This window comes from Montipora foliosa, chromosome 3 (assembly GCF_036669935.1).
Source record: "Montipora foliosa isolate CH-2021 chromosome 3, ASM3666993v2, whole genome shotgun sequence".
NCBI lineage: Eukaryota > Metazoa > Cnidaria > Anthozoa > Scleractinia > Acroporidae > Montipora > Montipora foliosa.
Genome location: NC_090871.1, coordinates 38,260,893 through 38,273,392, shown reverse-complemented (window position 1 = coordinate 38,273,392; position 12,500 = coordinate 38,260,893). Strand labels below are relative to the sequence as shown.

Here is a 12,500-nt window from a genome sequence, read left to right as displayed (position 1 = left end):
TTCTACTCATTTTCTGTTATTTTTTCCCAATAAATGAACTTATACTAAAATACATTTTGTCTTTGTTGTTTGAAATAATTATAGTTTTGAATGTTATTATCTGTGTGAGTGCTGGGAGATAATGTGCATTATGCAATTTATTGCATGCAGTGTGGCCATGTAATTATCAGCCTGAATACGGCTATCTCATTTCTTCGCTCCCGGCCAGTTATGCGTTTTTTGAACAAACTTTTGTGAAGAAAGAGTATTTGATTATTAACAGGAGCAAATTAAGAGATAGACCTTGTCTGAAGTTTGCTTTCATGACATCAGTTTGTAATAGCTCACAATTAACCTTTTTCTGTCTGTTTTCAAGCTTTCCATCTTGAACTTCTGATATGTTTGGAATAGGGTCACGTGTGTCGAAATGACCATCACAAATTGAAAATTTCCAAAACATCGCTTGTTTTGCCTTCCAACATTAGTATTTGGATGCTCTATAGTGAGAATACCAATAAATAGTTGTCATTGTTGACTCGGTCAGCACTAGCACAACCACAGTGTTGATTTTTACATGTTTCGTTAGTGAGTCCTGACCCGAGTTAGCAAGGTTCCTGTATTCATCCATTTTTGTTGATAACCTACATACTGTACGGTACATGAGTTTCGTCCGATGTCCTTCTACAATTTAGGGATGTATATTTAATTTAAAGGCTCTCTTAAACCAGTCGCTAACGGCAAAAGTATTAAATTTGACAAGGATTGGAGCCATTTATTTCTATTATAAAAATCCTACAATGCACAGTAAATGTATATACACGTACACAATATCTCTTGTCAAAACGATAAACAATAAAGCATAACACCTAAAATAATATTAAAGTTTTTCACAAAGGAAAATTTCAGACTCTATCAATTGTTCAAATGTCATTTGAAACACATGCATGTAGCAGACAGTCATTTTGCCGCCATAATTTCGTTCAACACTGTAAGAACTGAAGCCAAAAAGGTAAGTAACAGCAGCCATAGGATAGTTGAGTTTTACACTTAGCCACGTTCTCTGCAAAACTACAGGAAAACTCCATGCATTTGATGTTTCTGCTCAAATTCAAACCGATACGTACGTGCTGGAGTTCATGCTAACAGGTTAACAATTCGCTGTAAAGAATAGCAGCAGTTATATGAATGATTCCAAACGGCCCGCGGCGGTTTCATTGAATACGTTGTCATTGTTTGACAATGCATTGACAATGTTTTGAAATGATTTTGAAATGGATTTGCAACGCATTTCGGTTCCGTTTCAAAACGCAATGGAAATGCTCCTCAAGGCATTTTCAATGCATTGAAAATGCATTACAACGAAAAAACGCTTCAACGCTATTATCTTTAAACCTGCTTTTCCCAAATAGGGTCACATATGATGAGATGACAAGGAAAGTCCTTATTTTTTCGATGCTCCTCTTTTGTCCGACTGGCATGATGATTATTTAACAGAACACTGATCCATTGACACAGGGAGGATTTCACGAAATAAATTGGCACAAAAGCAACCTTTTTTGATCAGGGTGAGAGACCAAGGACCTCAGTTCCAAACGCAAGCGTGGCGCCTCTTTGTATGACCAAGAAAATCCATTTGTTTTTCCATTGCAAAAATCCCAGATGGGGCAGAGGACAGTAACCCCCGCAACTTCCACATCCAACAGTTGATATGGATCACCTTGCTGGCTGATCAGGCATCGAAATTCTGAAGCGCTTTATTTCCGTCCATTTTGAGGGTAGAAATCTATCATTTCTTGTCACTTGGCTAATTATGATGATTTCCTGTGCATTTCTATTAAGTTCGAGAGGAATAGGAAAATGAAAGCCATCGTCAAAGAAAACTGTCTGATCATCGACTGGTTCGAGTTTATGTGAACCGGCATAAACATGTGCATGACACTGATGTTACAACATTCTCAAAAACTTTGCCAGTGGATAGAAAAGACGGAAGTAGAATATGGTTACATTCTTGTCTGTTTTCGTTGGAAATATCGCAATATTTCTGTCCCAAAAAATTCAAACTTTCATCAGATAGGTATCTCTCACCACATAATTGTGATAGTTCCTGGGACGTGATTTTATAACTGTGGTAGGATGACAGGTAAGTACCCTCAAAGTTCCACCTGTCTAATAAAGCTTGCGTGATGTCCTTCCTCTCTAAATGCTGACAAATGGAACGTACTTTGAAGCAATGCCTTCTCGAATTCTACCTCTGTGTGTAGACGTTTGAAACGATGGAATCTTTGCAATACCATTATACCACGTTGGTTTAAGATACCATACCATGGGATCTTGACTAACTTTTCAGCGGCCTCATTTGTGCATTTGACAAGTTCTTTCTCTATATCCAAAAGAACAGATTGTGGCGGTAGTTTTGCTTACTCTTAGAGGGTCTGTAAGTACACACTTATTGCTGCTCTGTGAAAACGTCGTCCTCGTTTCAGCAATCAATCACCTTGGCAAACAAACATTGTCATTGTGTTGAAGTACTTCCCCCATAACTCCCATTTCTAACACCCACTCTTGAGGAATTCTTCTTGGTTGCTTGAACAGACCTTTCCTCACCAAGAATTAGTAAGAAACTCTAATTGTCTTTCATCCGTGTAGGTTGCCATATTTGAAGTCTTCAAAAAAGAGTTCGATTTTGGAGGCGAAGGAGGTAAAACAACGGTTTCGCTGTCGTTGCCATCATGCATTGGGGCTAAAGAGGAATGGAAAGCCTTTCCCTTGTCCTTTGTTCTAATAAAGTTTTTCTTCTGTGATAGTCCCTCTTCCTGTCTTTGGGTGATTGTCTTGTTGTCTTGTTGTCATCAGCGTTTTTCTTGCTGTTGCAACATGAGCCTCTCTTCTTTTGGCATGGCAGTTTATCGTCTTCAGCGACTTTACACGGCATCTTCGTGGACTTTAGATCCATGGTCTCGTGCTGTTTGTTGAGAGATTCTGATCTGCTAACCATTGGTTGAAAAGGCCTAGATTTTGAACTTTTAGGTGCGATATCATGCATTTCTGTGGTGTCAGTGTCACGGTCTTGCATCGCAGATAAGCAAGAATAGCCAGGTTTTCCCTTGTGAACATTTACCGGTTTGGTCTCTTGCATTTCGTCCTTGCAAAAAGAAGGTGCTCTTAGAGTCATCTCTTTTCCCTTCTTTGCACTCTTCTTTGATTCCTCCATACAAGTTCTTCTCCTTTTGTTTGAAATATCACAATGAGTATCGGGATCAATCTTGTGCTTTCTCTTTCTTCCAAATAAAGTTGTTGATTCAAATTTGATTGCTCTGTTGAAATACGACACTGGAAGCCACATGTCCTCATCAGACTGGTACCCCTTGAAGCGACCTTTGTACTTGTACGTCAAAGAGTCCTTGCACAAACATCTTAGCAAGACCTCTTCAATCTCGTAAAAGTCCTCAGGCAAAGGATCTCCTTATTGCTCATCCATGTTTGTCTCAGATGAAGCTGTTTCTGTTTCGTCTAATTTGACAAATCCCATTTCATTTAGTATATTCTTGGATGCCTCATGCAGCTTATAGCACCCTGCACTGTTTTCGCCAACAGGAATAAGTTCAACAGCACCGAATATGGAAGATGATGCTCTCCATTGTGTTAGACCCAAGGAAGACTGTGAATGGCACAGATCACCAGATGCAGATTGTTGATAAACAGAAAAACGCACTCTGATGGACAAGTCACCATTCAACTGGAAGCTTGATACATCTGCGCCTTATTTGGATTGCCCCTTTTTGGGCAACATTTGGAAATTTGATGATATCATGTTTTGGGTCGAGAGGTGCCTTACCCAGAAGGTACTTTGCAGCCCAGTGGCGTTTCTGGCGACATCGTGCAATGTACTCCCTCGGAAGAAGAAGAGGCTTTAACGCTTTTTTTATGTGTATAAATGTAGTTGTTCCACCAACGAATTTGGAAATTTTCATTTCTGAGCATTTCCTCCTCTATCAGAACCTTCTCTTTCCTCTTCGAAATTATCTACTTTGTATTCTTCTTCTTCTTCTTTGCCTTCTTTTTCCCTTTTCTCGTTAACAACTTTGTTCTCAGTATTCACATGTTCAAAGTCCTCTTCGAGGTTACAGGAACAGTATTTGACAGATGAGTAGGTCTTGTCCAACATGTTGAAGACATCTGGCAAGTCTCCATCTATGAACTGCAGACCAACAGGATGATCAAAGCGGTATGGAACTTAGCAGTAGTTGCTATCTTTTAGCAGCTGTACAGCCTCAAGTGGCATGTACTTTTCAAACAACAACTGGCCATTTCTAATACCCCAAAGATGAGCTTGCCTTTGTTCTCCAAGAAAAGCTTTATACTCGGGTGGGTAATTGTATGATTCTCCTTCACTTAGAGTAGACTTAAAAAATGCAAAGGCTCTTTGCTTCCTGTTGGATGACTGTTTTACTTTCGCTCCAGCTTCTGCAAGGTGCTGTTTGGCGTTGATGTTGAAGTGAACCCTTGAGCTCTTATCCAACACATCAGCAAAGGTCGGCTGAGCATCCAAAGACTGGATTTCAGTGGTCTTCCCTTGAATCTCGCTGATGATTCTCTCAGTTGACTTTGTACAGAGAACCTGCAGAGGGACCAAGGTGTTTAAAATGCAAGAACATTGCAAGCTGGTAAAGTGAAGCAACAGCAAATAGAATCGCTGCTGTCATGTAGCATCCATTTGTCAGGAATTTACCCTGTTTTGATGGGTCGTTTGGATTTAGCACCTGGTTTGGAATTCAAAGGCATCTTTTGTAGCTCAAAAGTCTTCTCCACAGTCGGAGAATAATGATGGCACTCGAGACTGACTCTTGAACTTCTTCTGGTGTTCCAAAGGCTACCCTCAAAATTCCCTCAGTGGCTTGCAACAACTGCTGCATGTATAACGGCTTTCACCTTGAGACAACGCTTCACCAGTACAAGGTGGTTCAATACTTTTAATGCTGCCATCAATTTGCACACTTCGGCCATAGGGATCTATGGTGCACTTCACTGGCACATAAATAGACCGGAAGCTGTTGTTGGCCTTTTCAAGTACATCTTTCACATTCACAGGATGCACATCCCTCCAGGTTTTATAATAATGACACTTTTCGTGTCCTTCCATGGTACGAAAGCATGATATGTCACCCCCAATTGACTTAGCGCTGGAAAATGGATTTTGCAGTCAGATGTCTGATTTGGCGTTCATCGGCAAAGTGTTTAACGACCTCCCTATCCCATAGATGATGGCACGCAACTTTTCCTTTCTTAGATTGTTGAAAATGATCCGGAGGTATCTGCTTGTTTAAAGGACAGAAGAACTTGCAGATGGACTGTTGAGCACCTGATTTTCTCTTACCATCCAGAGATTATTCTTGGGAATACTCCCTTAATGCATGTGTGGTGTCATCTGTTGCAGTGAAAAATTGTATTGCGTGTCTGTGGCTCTCAGAGCTGGCATGTTCTCTGACTTGCATTAGACCTGTAAACTTCAATGTGGCGGTACCTGGCATAATGGCATCCAATGAAGCTTGGGTTCTACACCTTAGGCGTGGATGGGCCCTACCATCTTCAACGGCCAACTTAGGGCTACAAACCCCGCATAAAAAAGTACTTTTATGGAGCTGACTAAACTGTGGGAATCTGTCTCCTTCAACAGTGACAGTCACATCCCTCCCTGGAGGGAACGATGCAGCCACAAGGGCTCTAAGCTGGCAGTCGTAGAAGGTGGCTTTGCTCTTACTACGCTTCTGGATGGTCATTCGTTCCATATCCATTGAATTGCTGTTTTCGAAAATCGCTTCCAGGTACTCCTTAAAACTCTTCGCCATTCCTGGTAAATTACTCGCCAACAAGCAATTGACTTTTTTGTGAAAATGTTGAAATAATGCCTCTTTTTCCACATCATCACTTTGAGAATCGTCTCCAAAGGGGGGTGAATCTGATATTTGGATTGCATCACCTTTATTTGAGGGATTCAACATCAAACTACTGTCAGCGTCTTCATTGCTTGTGATAAACTCCACAATACTTACGCTTTCAAATTCCCCTTCGCTTTTAATACTTTCATTATCATTATGTGAAAAATGTAGCATTTCGTATTCATGGAAATGCGACTGCTCTGTGACTAGATCATCCTCAACGTCACTATCTTCGCCGGTTAATAAATTTTGATCATTGTACACGAATTCAAGAATAAGTTATTTCTCAGGGGAAAAGTGATCATTTTCGTACCTTGGCATACATTTCCTTTGCCGTCACAGTACTGGGAACCTGCAACACTCTCGCCACCAGTCTTTACTTTAAGTTCGGCAATAGTACCCAATTGCTCTGCTTTAAAACAGTCTTCGGACTTGTTTCTCACCTCAGTCATATTGGAGGTTGGTGGTTCGGTTGTTGTTGCTCAACAAACCCATTTTTATAAATCCTTGAAAACTTTGCCACAGACATTCTTCATCAACGACATCAGTTGAAGAGCCTGGGGCTAAATTGCAATTGGCCCAATTTACAACTATTTCGCTATTCACTTGGGCTAGACACTTCAAAAGGAACCCATGGTATCCTACTTTTTAATTTTTTTTTTCTAACGACAGTCACATTGTCAATTTTTTTAAGCCTGTTCCAAAGTGAGAGAAAAATATATCCTTCTGGTCGTTTGGAGTCATGGGAAAACTGTTAAGGAATGCTTGCCAGATTTCATCTTTTTTGATGTAATGCTTATTACTCCCGTTGTCTTGTAAGTAAAGGAGACATGTTCTCTTTTACCCACTTTTCAACAATCATCTCTGTCAATACCACCTGATTAACAATGAAAAACTGCATGTAACTTAAATAAAGTAATACTAATTATACGCAGGTTAAAACTAATACCGGTATATATAGATTTAGCCAAACCTAAAAGTGGAGCTCCCTGAATATTTATTCTTACTGCCTGTAGGGTTTGTGAAAATAAAAGATTTCGAATTGTCCGCGTTTTGATGTTTCCGGTTGCTGCTTTAATAATTATATCATTTTCTTTCCTTTCTTCTATAGAAAAATTCATTGCCTAACTAGTGAATTCCACAGTAAATTTTACGCTAAATACCGATATCGCATGAATCAGGAAGCGATGAGTGCGACATCAGTTTTTCCAGTGAAATTTACTTTGTAACTCACCAGTTTGGCAATAATTTTTTCTTGAACTGAATGAGTTTTAAAAGAAAACAAGCACACCCGAAAAAAAAAAAAAATTCCACTTCAGAGCCATAAAAGCAACTTTGTCATTTCAAGGTCAAAGAAGAGTTTTACTGATGTACTTTATTCCACTATATCTCTGAAAACAAGATCATTCACATTTTTATGTATTCCATTAAGAGTCTGTCCAAGAGAGGACCAGGCAGGCGTGACACATGCCATCTCACCGATTTCTCTCAAACTTTCACAGTTGATTAAGGTCATTAAGTTATTTAAGAGCCCAAAGTAGTTTGGGCCCCCGGTCAATCCTTGGGGTGTTTTGGGCTTTCACATCAAATCCCAGGGATAAACCCCCGAAATTAGCTCTAAAATTGTACTTCCAACAAAGATTCCTCACACTAACAGAATGCAGTGGATTTTCATCTTTTTTTCATCCAAAAATACTTTGACCCTTAAGCAATAAAAGGTCCAATGTTGGAGTGGTTTGAAATTATTCTCGCCAATGTGGAACATTTCAAAATTAACCACGTCACGCAACAATTTTAAGAAACCGCAAATTAGGCTTTTTAAATTGCAAATATCTCCAATGGGCAACATTGCATGTCGACAAACATGTAGTCACAGTAAAAGCCCATCATAGTGCTATGTTTCTGACGAAAAAAATTTTTGGCCTCTGTGAAATATTTTTTATCGCATTCCTCTGAAGTACGTGACAGTCCAAGTCAATTGCACACTCTGTACCCATAAGCTGCTGTTTGAGCAGCTTATTCGAATCGTTTAATGGCACCAGTGACGCCTATTTGTTTGTTTTTCAGTTCTAAAAACCTTAAGAGATGTTTCTCAGCATAGTTAAGGAGTTAAATTAATTATATAAATTTTAAGATATTGACATTATTTACTAACAGTTGTTAGTAAATCTAATAAAACCGATACGTTTTATGCCGGAAGTAGACTGTTGAAAGCAAAGTGTATCAGGTGTATTTTGTCACATTTTGTTACTTTCCACACTTATTAAATTCATTTTTCAAACTTGGAATGCACTCGAGGTAATCTCCTTACAAGACAAACAGCAGCCTTCGTGTAAATGTAGATGTGTGGCGTGACACTTGTTTTTGGTACATGTGCCAGTATATCTACTTGAATTCAGAAATAAAATTCACTGACTTAGTTTATCTTTGACAGGCAATCCACATTCTACAGCGAATTAAGTTCTTTTCGGTTACGTTTGTAAGGTATTTTTCTGAGATACGGATCTTTCAATTACCCTGGTGTAAACACACCAATGAAAGAAAAGAAAGATAAAGAAGAACACGTAGTTTCTTTTCTTGCAAGTGAAGTGCGTAACACTTTGTCGATTTTTAGGAGCAGCAACTGAAAGCTATGGCTGCCCAATTGTCATGTTCGTTCGCTTCACATTCCAACAGTACTTGCAATAGTTCGGCACGATTTCCAGGGAGGAATGAATTTTTTCCTATGTCTTCTTGTACTAAGGATATCAAATCTCACCTGCGACAGCTGAAAGTTGCCCAAACATCTGTTATTTCGGAAAAAGACCTTATTTTAGCTAGAGTAGGATTGTTTGATCTGGAGGGAAACGATATGACAGTGTGTCCAAAGCATCGGGCTGCGCTAGGAACGTGGTGGAGACCAATTCACAAATGTTACCATCCTCTGCATGGCAATAAGCGACGAAAATCGGAAAGAGGAGCAAGCCTGCAGATGTGTAAAGAAATTATGACGAAATGGAAAGTTCTTGTTCCCGTCGGTGCAGGTATGTTTTTTTTTCTATTTTTGGTGAAGCCAAAATAGACACCCGCGGTATTCCTTGTTTAGCCAAAAATGATACCAGATTCAGTCCTGCAAATAACAGTCTGTTGGACAATTGTTTGGTAAAATTTACGCATTTTGGGATAGTGTCGTGAAAGATCGTGAAGCCCCAGTTGTCTTAATAGGACATTTGCATGATGACACCATTTGACGACAAGTACCAGAATCCTTCAGGTTTCGCTTGTCTCATGTTAATTAAAGCTATTGTTATTTTTACCCCACTGGTAATACAAAATTTAAATATGAAAAGAAAAACAAACTAAATAGTTGTAGGTGTAGTCAAATGACGCCATCGTGAAAATTGCCTATTACGTTCGTCTGAAAAACTTCTAAAATCCGAGGTCTTATGTTATCACTCTTTATTTTTTATCTGCAAGGGTTGTGGATTTAATTTTTAGTCGTAATTTGACCCGACTAAAATATTACGCAAACTGGACACACGGCCCAAATCCTCACGTTTCTTTTATCTGAATGCAATCGTTTTCAAATGGTTTTCTAGTCCGTATGATCAAAAATCAGTTTTATAGCTCTTTGCAGGTTTTTTTTTAGCGTCTGTGGCTCAATATAATTAGAATTAGTTTCCGTGCCACAGTCTTGTTTTTCTGAAAAGTATGAATATACAAATTAGGCACCCTTTGTAGTCACCACCACATCAAATAGGCTAATTCCGATGTATTAAAATTGTAACTTGGCTCCGGGGCTTTGGGAAATATAACAAAAGAAATTAATTATTCATTCCTCATCCTTGATGGGATTTCTTTTCTTTTATTCCCCAAAGCCTCGGAGCCAATTTCATCTAATTACGCAAATTTTGTATTCAATTGACTCCCAAAATTTTCAGGGGCAACTTGCCTTCAGAAAAAATCGAAGAATTCATTTCAGTCAATTTTAAGTCTCTGAATGTTACTGTGAGTTTTTATACCGACATGCATGTTACTAGAACGGGGAACGGGGAACCGGGAAGGGGTCTGGGATTGAAGCCAACATGGTGCTGCTCATCTCAAAGTTCCCACATTACCAGAACTTCAGCCTTCAGCTGAGCCTATGACAGTCAGGGAGCCTGAAACTAGTCTTTCATCACTCCAAGAGCAGCCTAGTGAGGTAAGGTTTGTACTTTCCATTTTTGATTGGTTTTCTTAAAGACGTGGGAAAACAAACTCACCTGCGTTATACTATTTCTTTTGTAATGTACATTTTTTCTTAATTCTATAGGCAATACCAACTTCACAACTCCCAGCAGGGGCAGACGATTTAAGTTCCGAGGCACTTTGGTACGCCTCACAAGAGGTAGGTCCTGTGGTAATATCAACTCAACAACTTCCAATGGGGGCAGATGATGCAAGTTCAGAGGCTTTTTCGTCCGCTTCACAAGAATCAGTTCCTGAAGTCGAAACATCACTAGAATGGCAGCCTACTCTTCAAGTACAGCATAGGCTTCACTATCTCGATGTTAGGATACAAAGAACGCAGATATTGCTTCAAAAATGTTATACATATATGCTTCATTACGTAGTTACTAGTCAGGTGTCCCCTACTCAGGGATCTCCTTGTGCGAGATATTTTCAAACACATAAATAAAGTTCATCATCCCATTTGTGTGATGCACCTTCTTTTTACCAAAAGGTATGCGCAGCTTCTAAAAAGAAATCGCTCAGAGGGCTGGACAGCATCCAAACAGATGGTGTGTGTGCCTTTGCCACATTGGTCGAAACAGCAGAAAGGTTATGCTCACTTGGTAAGCACAATCGCTAAGGCAGGGGTCGCACTAGCAGGATCGATGTCTACATTGGACATAAATTCTGTCATTGCATGCTCGCGACTTGTGCGACTCTTAAGTCGCGATCAGACATAACTATGTCTGATCGGTTGCAACCCTCTGGGGGCAAAATGCCCCGACAAACTTGTGTGACAATTTATGACACGACAAAAACAAAAATTGTCCACAATGCGACTCATGTCTAAAGTTATTAAATCAGTGCAAAAGAAAGAGCGAATGACTAGACTGTAAAATTGTGAGTGAATTTCCTGATAATAAAATGCTAGAAAAACACTTTATTCCCAGGTTATGCGAGTGCATGAAAGTTTTTATATCGTTGTACTGCATCTCAAAAAATAAATGTGTCAACTGTTATTGTGTTGTTTTTAGGTCTACAAGAGGAAGGAGTGAAAGATATCAAACGTCGCTTGAAAAGTGCAAGGCAATATTTAAAGACCGATTACAAAATCCACTTGTCAAGGGAGAGCCCTTGTCCTGACCACTGCTAGCAATTCGCCCTGAGTAGTGCCGAACCAGAGTTCCAAGGAAGCTGTGCGCATCAGCACACTGTTGGCTGCGATCGATGCGATGATCTCAAGAATGCAATTGCAGACCTTCAGTTGGCATTTGACTCACAAGAAGTCAAATTCAGGTGACTATGTGTCTATCATCTTCTTAGACTTTTATGAAATGTTTGAGAATTAAACCCTCTGTAAGGGTTTTCTTTACCTGCTTGTCTCTAGGATTACCCTTCTTTTCAATTGAAACCCCGGAAAGAACTTACGAAACAATATGCAAGTTTGAAAATCTCAAAAGAAAGCATATCTAATAATGCTATACGTCTTTTGGCAGTAAAGACCTTCTGGAAGAGTTACAGTACCATGTGGATAACGCAATTCCTGATATTGATGGGTGGAAAGCGCATATCCTCAGAGCGGCTCATCAGGACACTGCAAAAAAAGCTGTTGTCGAAAACCTGGCCGATAACCAAGTCCTTGTCATTATGGACTGGGCTATGAAATTTCTCCCACTCAGTTACCGGGAAACACAACGGGATTTGTTTGGGAAAAAGGGAATGCCGTGGCATGTTTCTGTCGCTGTCAAAAAGGAGGATGACAGTGAAATTGAGGTACAGTCTTACATCTGGGTGTGATGTATCTAAGGACGACGTCTAGAAAAAATAAAAACTACAACTGATTAATGATAAGTGTTTATCACGCCAGCGTAACAGGACGAGTAATAAACCAATTTGGTAGTCATCACAGTAACTTAGAGGAACGGAATAATTAAAAGCGATACCGCAACAGACACATGTGAATGTTACATCGGCACGGAAGTCATTAGCCAGAAAAAGTTAATTTACACAATTTACACAATTACTGGAAGATGAGATAAGATGGGATGAGATAACAGAACCTTATGAAAATGGCGAAGTCGCTAGCATACCGCTTTGCTCACTAATTGCGGACACCTTACTACAATTACTTATCTAATAATTAATAAAATATGAAATATGATATACATATGTAACGGTACTAATATAATACAATCCCGTTCTTTCTCTAGACGAGAAGCTACATCCACCTTTTTGACAAATGTACTCAACACTGGTTTGCTGTGGCATCGATCCTGGAAAGTACGCTTGTGGCTTTAAAGTCTAGTTATTCCAACCTTACTGACGCTTTCCTGCGATCCGATAACGCTGGGTGCTACCACAATGCGTTTCTTATCCTGTCATTGCCAAGAATTG

The 12,500-nt window shown here is 39.6% G+C and overlaps 2 pseudogenes; one reads left to right on the top strand and one right to left on the bottom strand.

Moving 5' to 3' along the window:
* Window positions 1–12,500, bottom strand: part of LOC137995713 (uncharacterized) — a 419,354-nt pseudogene that overhangs the window by 44,371 nt on the left and 362,483 nt on the right.
* LOC137994222 (uncharacterized) overlaps window positions 12,264–12,500 on the top strand; it is a 1,347-nt pseudogene continuing 1,110 nt past the window's right edge.